Source organism: Amblyomma mixtum, chromosome 1 (assembly GCF_055824585.1).
Source record: "Amblyomma mixtum isolate Tamu chromosome 1, ASM5582458v1, whole genome shotgun sequence".
In the NCBI taxonomy this organism is placed as follows: Eukaryota; Metazoa; Arthropoda; class Arachnida; order Ixodida; family Ixodidae; genus Amblyomma; species Amblyomma mixtum.
In genome coordinates, this window is record NC_143012.1 from 261989167 (window position 1) to 261998881 (window position 9715).

Sequence of the window (9715 nt, forward strand, 5' to 3'; positions counted from 1 at the left end):
TATGAGAAGATGACCCTGAAGGATTCATCACTTGCTTCGTGGTTTGTGTCACAGCAGAAACAAACAGGGCAACGCAAGGATTCTTTTGTTTTTTCGTGCGCACCCAAACTGAACATAAATATTAGTCACTGTTTGTTTGCTGATGAAAAAATATTATAACTACGATTGGCGTTTTTGGTTCAACCTATCCCTGCGCCAAATTAGCGTCGCTCTGCATCGCAAGATACTTGAGAACTGCCTCGCCGAAATGTGCACTTTGCTTGCTGGAATCAAGCAGTTATTCTATATTTCGTACCATGGGTTCAGCCTTCGATTGCAGTGCCTTCTCAGCATGCCATAGTCGTAGTAGTAACAAACATCTTTGTCATTAGGTTGTGAAATGGAATTAGGGAGACCCCTATACAGGCAGCAGTGAAGAAACCAAACATAACAAGGGACAAGCTAACAGTATCCCCCTTTTCCGCCTGGGCCTTCTTTGTGTTTGTTCATTCTGCACAGAGTGCTTAAAATATTCACCAACTATCTCAGGTATCCCTCTTTTCAATATGCTGGGATTAACTTTGACTTCGGCTTCGCCTTCTTTCTAGACTTTCACTTTGCTATTTGGCTTCACACTAAGTTTTCAGTGCCCACAGGGTCGGTCAAGGATCGCCCAATGACTGCTAGCGAGAATAACGTGGCTTAAAATGGAAATGAAAGAGACGTAAACAGCGAGCCTTGATCCCAGTTTCGTCTCTAGCATTTGCGGTCAAGAGAAACAGGAGTTCGGTTTTCACGTATCAGAGAGAAGGCTAGAAGCCCAGGCTGTTTTTTCGGCAATAGATCCACGCAGTTTGCAATACAGAAATGGCCACATCACCTATCTTCAGATATCATTCAGATCTATCAGATATCATTCTCAATCGAGAGCCAGTGATCTGTACGATGTTATGCATGTTAAAAAAGCGCAGGTGGCCGGAATAAATCAAAAGCTCTCCACTACGGTCACTATTTTTCACTCTCTCCTTTCACGCCCCTACTTTATCCCTCCCTTCACGGCGTGGCTCCGGTGCCCGGCCTGAGCGAAGCATTTATTGCGCCATTCCTTTCCTCTTCTCCGATTTTTATTAGTGCGACTTGAAAACCGTTTTGCGTATTAAACCATCCTTATGTCACAACTACTCGACTTCGCAGTTTTACGCCGACAATCTCTCATGTTTCTTGCATGGTAGACGTGTTATCGCCGCATAGTTTTTCAGCTTCGGCTTGGTGAGGGGTAAATGAAAATACCTTCTACAGGTCGACCCACATAGATATAATACTTGAATCCAAGTTGAAGTGACGCTTTCAGAATTACGTTCGCCCTGCGGAAAGACAATATGCATCTCAAGGATGGCGGGCTTGACGTTCATGCAATGTATAATTCGTAACGCGTTAGTGTCATACGCAAGCGCATCTACCGCTCCCTACTTTTGTTTATTTGGTGCACTAAATAGGAGGAATGCATGCTACAAAGTTCAATTCAAAATGAATTCCTTTCGCGTTTATCGTTCCTTGTCGTCTTTGCGTCCAAATCAGAAAAACGGTGAACGATAAACTTGTTATAGCACAGAAGAGACTTCCAGTATTGACGACGGCACGTGTTCTAGCCATATTATTGCAAGCATTTTTCGTTTATTTTCCGTTGCTTCTTGCGCGGAGCGAGCAAAGAAGAAGGAACTAAGAAAAACAGGTCGGAACGAACTCTGCTCCGCCTGTGCCTCTTTTTTATATATCGACATCATGAGCACTTAAAGCTGGAAGTGCCATTTTCATATTACATACTTTGTTCGCTGCAGGCAGTAGAGCACGCGAATGCCACAACGGCGCTTGGGCCGTGCTGGTTGCTTTCTTCAAGCGTCGGATTTCTGAGGTGATCCAATGGTACTCGCTCTCAGCATCACATGCAGCAGGGCTTCAAGGCTACGCTGATACACCTGGTGCTGGCCGTCGCCTTTCTTTGCTTTCGTTTCACGCATGTAGCAGAGAGGCCAGATTTTCTATCTTCACTATTGACTAGCTAGCCTGTGATAGGACCGATTCACTCACCACTAACGTTGACGCAATTCGTGATTGTACTACAGCGAGCATAATTCAAGGAATTCATAAAGTAAGGAAACCTAATAAGCAGTTCAAACAGTACTGTGACTGAGTGGAAAATAAACTCTCCACGTTATGTTGCTAGCTTGTTGAAAACACATCTCGGTTTAAAAAGAACCTTGACCACAAATGCTGCAATGAAGATCGCACAAAATGGTGCTATCAGAAGCGCCACTGACCACAGGTAAGCAGTCACAGAGAGAGCAAAGATGCAGTGTGTGCTAACGTGTTGAGCTTGTACTTATTGCAGTAAGTATGAGCAAAACTGCATAATAGAGTGCGAACATTTGCAATAATTATCGGCTTCTTTTGTTCTGGTAAAGCTTTTGTTGTATTTTTTATCCTCAGCTAGTCACAATTTTCCCTCCATACGGACTCCAATGTGCAGTAAGCAGACTGCTGCAATGGTGCCCATTTGAAGGGCACTCAACAAGGAAGGGAAGGAACCTAGTGACAGACGTATTCTCCTCTTTTACTGGATTGGTCAGGGCGTAGCTCGCTGTCAGGTGTAAGCGGTGCTTTGGGGAAGCCACATTTTAGGAAAAATCAGTGCCGCTACTATCATCCTCGGTTATAAACGGCTCCACAGAACGATTTTAACAGGGCCTAACGAAACGATTTGCCTAACAAACATATGTTTGTGTACAGTAATCTGAAGTACATGAAGCAATGCCCTTCTTTATTTTCGTTTTGTAATAAAATACTGTCTAATTCAGCGGTATTCGTCGCAAGAAAAACCTGCACACTTCAGAATGAACGTACTGCATGGTACTCTCGCAAGAACACGTACAACGGAAAACATTAAATTGCCATGTCGCTTTGTTCCTTGACTGGACATCTTTCCGTAGTTGCAGATATGCTTCAGGTAGAACCTGACGCTGCTGAGAAGAATCCGTACAGCAGCGTTCCAAAAACATTCATGGCATATTTAAATTGCATCCAAATATTGCATGTCTGGCTTTTTTCATATTCAGGCAAAAAACGGATGGAGTTTGAATGTGAGATCAAGAACTATTTCTAGTGCTGTAACCCAGAGAGGGAACCGTCTCCAGAGCCTCTAACTGCATTAGCAAAACTTCGTGCTGGGATAGTTGGTAGGACATAGTTGAAACTTGGTTCAGCGCAAAATACGAACACAAATAAAGGAAACGACACACACGGAGCGCTACTAACAACTTATTTATTGATAAATGCAAGAAACACATTTATAGTCTTCACACGCATGCGAACAATCGGGCAACTCCAGGCTACTTAAACAGTTTTAGATGGCTCACACATATCTAAGCTCACATTATGTCACTGAAGAAAGCGCGGGAACCAGATGAGGTAGATAATTCTGAACATAAAAATGACATATATATTCATAAAATACGACATATGGCATAGATTTCAATATTATAAAAAGTCTAGCCAGTGCATCAGCGACCCTTCCATAAGTTTGTACTCGGCAGAGCGTATGGTTTTAGACAACGTCATATAACGTCATGTAACATCCTGGCCCGTTTCTTTTTCGTCTGTCGATTCTCGAAATGTTTTGGTCATATCCGTTCCATATCTTTTCCTTTTGTCATTTTCATGTTCAGAGTTATCTACCTTATCTGGTTCCCGCGCTTTCTTCAGTGACATAATGTGAGCTTAGATAAGTGTGAGCCATCTAAAACTGTTTAAGTAGCCTGGAGCCGCCCGATTGTGCGCATGCGTGTGAAGACTATAAATGTGTTTCTTGGATTTATCAATAAATCAGTTGTTAGTAGCGCTCCCTGTGTGTCGTATCTTTTCTTTGTGTTCGTATTTTGCGCTGTACCAAGTCTCAACTATCTAACTGCACGCATGTAACAGTCTAGAGTGAATTGAGCGAGGAAGTGTCTCCGTCACGTCCATTGCCTCATTCGGAGAGTAGGGGGACATGTCGTTGGGCCGCCGCTCGTTTCCGATCATTTGCGACCGGTGTTCTGGCCACGCCGGAAAAGATCGCTGCCTTCAATGGCGACGAGGTGATTTGGGACGACCCACATAGTTATCGGCTTCTCCGGAAGTGTGGCATGCAAGGATTACCCAACGCTGGTCGGCGCTGATTTATACAGTTTGAAGTATTTGAAAAAAAAGAAGAAAAGCTTCTCGGTCTTCCAGATATTTTGGAACCGTTGTCGGGCTGGCGCTCCATTGGAGATTACCCGCTTTCATGAAGAGGAAGCGTGAGTGAACAAAAGGAGCACTGCTCCCTTCCTGCAGTTTTCAGAGTAGATAAAGAGTACGCTACCCTGCATTGCATCGCTAAATTATCATATCTGCTGTTCTTGTATTCTATCTATGCTTTCATATATATATCACATTAAAGCTATGTTTAAAAAGGGGCCGGAATTCAAGCAGTGTAATTTCGAGAAATTCTCGCACTTTGACGAACCAGAGCCTGCGTTGTAATTTAATTCCTTTATGTGCGTCTATGCGTCTCTTGACCATCCATGCAGTAGAACGCAACTAAGCTTTCAAGAAAATGTATACACAGTTGAGCTTTGAAGCAGAAATATCATTTATGTACATGCACGCAAAATATTGCAAAAAATCTTGATGAACAAACTTTCTTTTACTCTTCTTCCATAGATTCTTTAAAAGCCACAATTCGTCTCTTTTACATTTCTGTTCCATGAAGCAGTCTGGATCATCACTCCTATTGTTGTTGTCTCTCATTTTTTGTTCTCTGTGAAGTTTCTTGCATTTTGGAAGTAGGAGCAAAATAAAGCAGAAAATTTAATATAGCGTGTAGAGCAGCGCTATAGTATCCGATTTGCGTTTTATGCTATTGCCTTGTAATTAAACATGAACGTGGCCGCGTGCAAGGTTGAAGCTACGCAGTTTTCTTTCATAGGTTGACGGGGAGTTATTACCGTTTAAATAATGATGAAGCTTTGGCATTCCAACCAAACCTGCAAGAAGTGGTGTGACCAGGACACTTCTCATATCAGTGCCATCAGCCGATCTACTTTGTATCATGAAGGATACACAAATTCAGCAAAACAACTCGGAGGCACGCTATACATTTTCTGCAGAGATGAAGTAAATACCTCAGTTTTTAAATCAGACCGACACTAGCGTTGCCTTGCTTGATAACCGGAACGAGTGTCGCTGAAGAGACTTTCGGCTCTTCCCAAGCTCAGTGCGAGTTAGTGCCTTTTAATCGAAAACGTCACGGATCAGTGACTGAGGTCGGTAAACAAATAATAATGTATATATTTCTGTGCGAAACCCTATGCTGTGAACATAGCACTAGACCTAAGCTTCTCAATGATTATGGTTGTGCTGTCGTCTATGCTTCATCAGCAATGTATGCAGCAGTGACAACCTAGAGTGTGCGGAACCATGTCTGTGCTGGTGTTTTTTTTTAATGGAATATAAAATTTGCGGCGCACAAACATGGAGCTCCCGCCCATCCAGGAGCAACCGTGTAGTGTGAGTATGCCATCGGCGCATGAACAAAGCATTTGAGGTGAGGTAAAGCGTTCAAAATAGTATTGCAGTTACAAGGTCTTCGTACTGAACCTCGACCAGGAACGGTACCGGGGAAGGTCCACAGCACGTGCCGCCCACCATTTTTCTTTTCGCACGAACTATCGCCAGAAAAGAGCAGGAGAAAAACATGGTAATGAAGGCTTAGCTTCAGTTTTAAAAGTTACGCGCGTTCAAAAGTCATCAATGAATTCTCCGTGCGCATGTAGTATACTCACCAGTAAACAATTTCGTTACCCACCACAAATATTGATTAGAAATAGAGAAGTTCACGATGGAGCACCATTATTGTCACCATAGCTGCGACCAATCGAGGACGTAAGCACTCCCATATATCTCGAGTTATCCTTGCCCAATGAAGCAGCCTCTTACAAAGCGTATGCTGCCGCAACAAATTTGAGAACACTACAAGAAAGGGTACGTCGCGATCCTAAAATTCTCCAAGACCGCATATTTTGTATGAAAACAAAGTTGTTTCCAGTGCCCTCTGCTTTGCACTCTTTTCTTCGAAGATTACAAAAAAAAAACCTTCATTTAATAGATTGGCATATTCAAGTAGATAATGCCTTAATCTCAATCAGAGCGTTGATGTGGCCTGAAGTCGTGCTGCATATCCCAAGAAGTCTGCGGCCTTAAAGCATGTTTCGAGTTTCACTGCGTTTATGGAGTTTTGCTGCTTTTACAATTTTCGTCAAATATGGTTCATCAGATGAGTAAATCTAAAGAATTTGTTCTGGTTTTCAAATCAGGTACGAAGGGCGGTTTAAAACGTAGCTTTTGGATGGGATAAAAACTGCTTTCAGCCTTCACGGTGGCTCATAATTATGGTACTCGGCTGCCGACGCCAAAGACACGCGTTCGGTCGCGGCCGCGGCGGTCGCAGGTTATGCTCTACCGCTGACCTACGCAAACGCCAGGCGGATTTTTATTTTGTTTGTGACGCGAGGTGGGACCAGATATATCTCGATTGATCGCAGCTACAAACAGCTGCTTCCACATCTGCCGCGCATCTTTGCCGCGTGTTCAAGAACTCTAGTTTGGGCTAGTTGATTCATGATGCCAGTTCACAGGCCAGTTGGTTCGTGTCACTGGTCCTGTCGTGTCTTTTTCTCTTTTCTCCATGTATTTGGTGCCGTTTCCTTTGTGCGTTGCCACGTATGTTTCTAGTTTTTTTCGTTTACGCTCAAGCCGCCGGCAGGCGACTTGATCGGTTTGTTTCTGACGGGATATGAGACCAGAATTATCTCCATTAATGGTGGCCATGAACAACTGCTTCCATATTTTTCCAGGTTTTAACAGTTGCTTTTGGTTCCTTATCTCGAAGGCTCCTTCCCAGCTTTAAATTGAGCATTGCCAAGAACTGTACGATTTTGTTCGACGACCGCCGAGCATGCCTGTTGCTTTTGCTGCCGCCGAGTCATTCAGCCCAATGTAGGAGCAGTTCCTCCCCATAAAGTTTTCTTTTAAAAGAACATTTCGCTGTCTTCCTCGCGGCCTAGACTGCCGTCACCACTACGTGATAATGTCTTCGCCAGACGTGCCGACGACCCAGCGAATCAGTCTTAAACAGATCAGGTTAAACGCATGCTTTCGCGCGTCTACTAACCTTTAAAAAAATTCAGGGGGGCACTTTGTTGACCTAAAGTGCGGTGAGGCGAAAGCTTTTAGCGCGGTGTTGCTGCTTGTGTCACTGATGTGTGGTTAAGATGTTAATTAAGTGCACAATTGTTTGTGAATCTTAAATGCTGGAGACACTGGAGGGTGTTTGGGAGGCATCAGTCAGATGCGGCGCCTCTCTGCAAACAGTATCCAGCGCCCTAGACAAGGAGAATTACATATGCGTTGGCAGGATGTAGAGTAGCCATTAGCACGCTCGGCTGCAGAACGGAAGGATGGTGGTTCGAATCCCATCGCGCACAAAGATTTTTTCTCTAGTCTGACTAGAAAAAGTGTGACACCTCTGCTAACAATCTTCTGCTGACAGCCTTCTGTCGACACCGAACAGGCATTAAAGCCTTTCGCCTTAATATGTAAAATTCTGCCAATTTCTTCCTCAAAACATACTTGCGTGCACTTATGCAACAAGCGCTTGCGTTGGTTAGAGGCAGGGGCACAGAAACAGCTGCTTTGGGCCTACTTAGTAAATCAAGCGACAAAAAATGAAAGAAACGTGATAGAGACCCAACTGCAGTTGTAGAGAGAAAAGGAAATCAAACGTGCAAAGTGAAATTTTAGCAAGCAAGAGAGTCAAAGAAGTGCGTTCACTCCTTCCTACTACCCTCTCCTCAAGCTAGTGCCAACATCATCCATTTTTTTGAAGAGCAGCATTGTCATAGCCACCATACAAAGCTCTACTTTGGTTTTCTCCAGCCGATAATGAAGATTTGACTCTGACGTCTCGAATGGCTCGACATTGTATGTGCACGACGTTTCCTACCCGTTGTGTCATCCTGCGCCATGAGGCCGAATTAGGCTTCTCGCTCAATTCATTCGCTTAGCGTTCAAAATAGCTCAGAGGCCAGCAACTGCAACGACGGAGAAATGTATGTCCGCTGAGAGGTGTTAATTAAAAAAATATTTTGTGAGTCGCGGTTACATAAAGACAAGAATCACCAGTTGCATCGATACCGCAGTGCGCGCCTATTAACACAGTAGCGTTAAAGGACCCGTTACGCAGAAACTACGGCGTCACCACCGTCGTTGTCGGCGTTTTCAGCGAAAAATCACGAGCATGACTCTGGCAGGTGGTGCCTAGAGAGCAACCTAGGAGGGAGGAGGGCCACATAGATCACGTTACTTGGTGGCGTCATCTAAACCTGCCCACCGCCTAGTGAGCAAACTGTCTACCGTGCAGGTGGCACTCAGTGATCGGTAGCTCGGGAAGAGCGACCTGGGCCACACAAGGCCCAACGCTGGGAACACCTGCCATCGCAGTGCAGAGGCTAACTGCTACAACAACTGTGTTATGCCTGCAACCAAGGCGATAAAACCGAATCGTTATGCTCGCGTTGCTAGAAAATATAAACGTACGGCCAATTCATCCCGAAGAGGTGAGCAGTTTGCATACCACTAATCGTTAAGCCTAAAGGAAGTGCGCGTTCCGAGGCAAACACATGCACGGAAGCAGTTAAAAAGCTGTATCAAAGTGAAGCTTTAAGAAAGAAACAGCCAACTTTTCCAGAGCGACAGGTATAGAAACTAATTGCTGACGTTTTCGACATCTTCTGCTTTAGCGAATAGCCCACAAGGAAAAAGCATAGAGGATCAATACGATTGATGCGGCAGAGTATGCGTTAGCTCTTGTGTTTCCCTAGATGGAGGAGCTGATGATGATTGCCGGTTCAGATAGCCCGACCGGGTGGCGTGATCCACTCCAACAATCACCGTGTGACTCTCCGTACCCAGTTCGACTATACCTAGCCAATCCAGCATTAGAGTGCGACACGCCATACCTCTTGTCACTCTCCCTCACCCGTCACCCAATGCATGCCACCATCTTTTCATCTTCACTCCCACTTCCTCTCTCCTCCTTTCTGAAAGCTGAAAAGGGGGGCTTTCCTTTTTCAGGTTTTCCACATGCAAACAGAAGCTACAAGGGGACGGACGGACAGATTTTTACAGTATGAAGGTTCTAATTCCAAAGCATTAAAAAAACCACTGGCGGACGATAATACCAAGTGATGCAACAAATCTACGTTTGCGGTATTTGTTGCAATTTTCCTTTTACGTTTTGTTCCCTTTGCGCCTTTGAATTTGATTCTGCCGCCGCTTTCTCGTTTCTTTGTCATGTAGGCGCCTGGGGGATAAGGGAGGCAGGTAAGTGAGGGGTATTGTTCTGAAGGTGAGTGATGGGCAGATTTTTCATGAGGGTGTAAGTAGGCGGATATTGAAGGCGAGTGGGCGGCCATAGCCTACTGTCAGTCTTTGGGTAAGGCCATGGATTCTGCTTTCCACGGTCAACGCCGTTGGGTCAAGGATGCTGGTAGGTGGCACTTCTGGAGAGTGGAGGCTTAAAACGCGAGGCTTTACTCTCCGCCACAGTTTGAGGAGAAGGATGATCTTACAGCTCACGCAGTAAATTCGGAACAATTTT

At 44.6% G+C, this 9715-nt stretch overlaps 1 long non-coding RNA gene across 1 annotated transcript in view; it reads left to right on the forward strand.

Annotated features, from left to right (window-relative positions):
• Nucleotides 1-9264, forward strand: part of LOC149371589 (uncharacterized) — a 47889-nt gene extending 38625 nt beyond the window's left edge. The window contains exon 5 of the long non-coding RNA XR_016286901.1: nt 9190-9264. This is a non-coding gene — a long non-coding RNA (uncharacterized LOC149371589). The remainder of the gene's footprint in view (nt 1-9189) is intronic.
• Nucleotides 9265-9715: the final 451 nt, after the last annotated feature.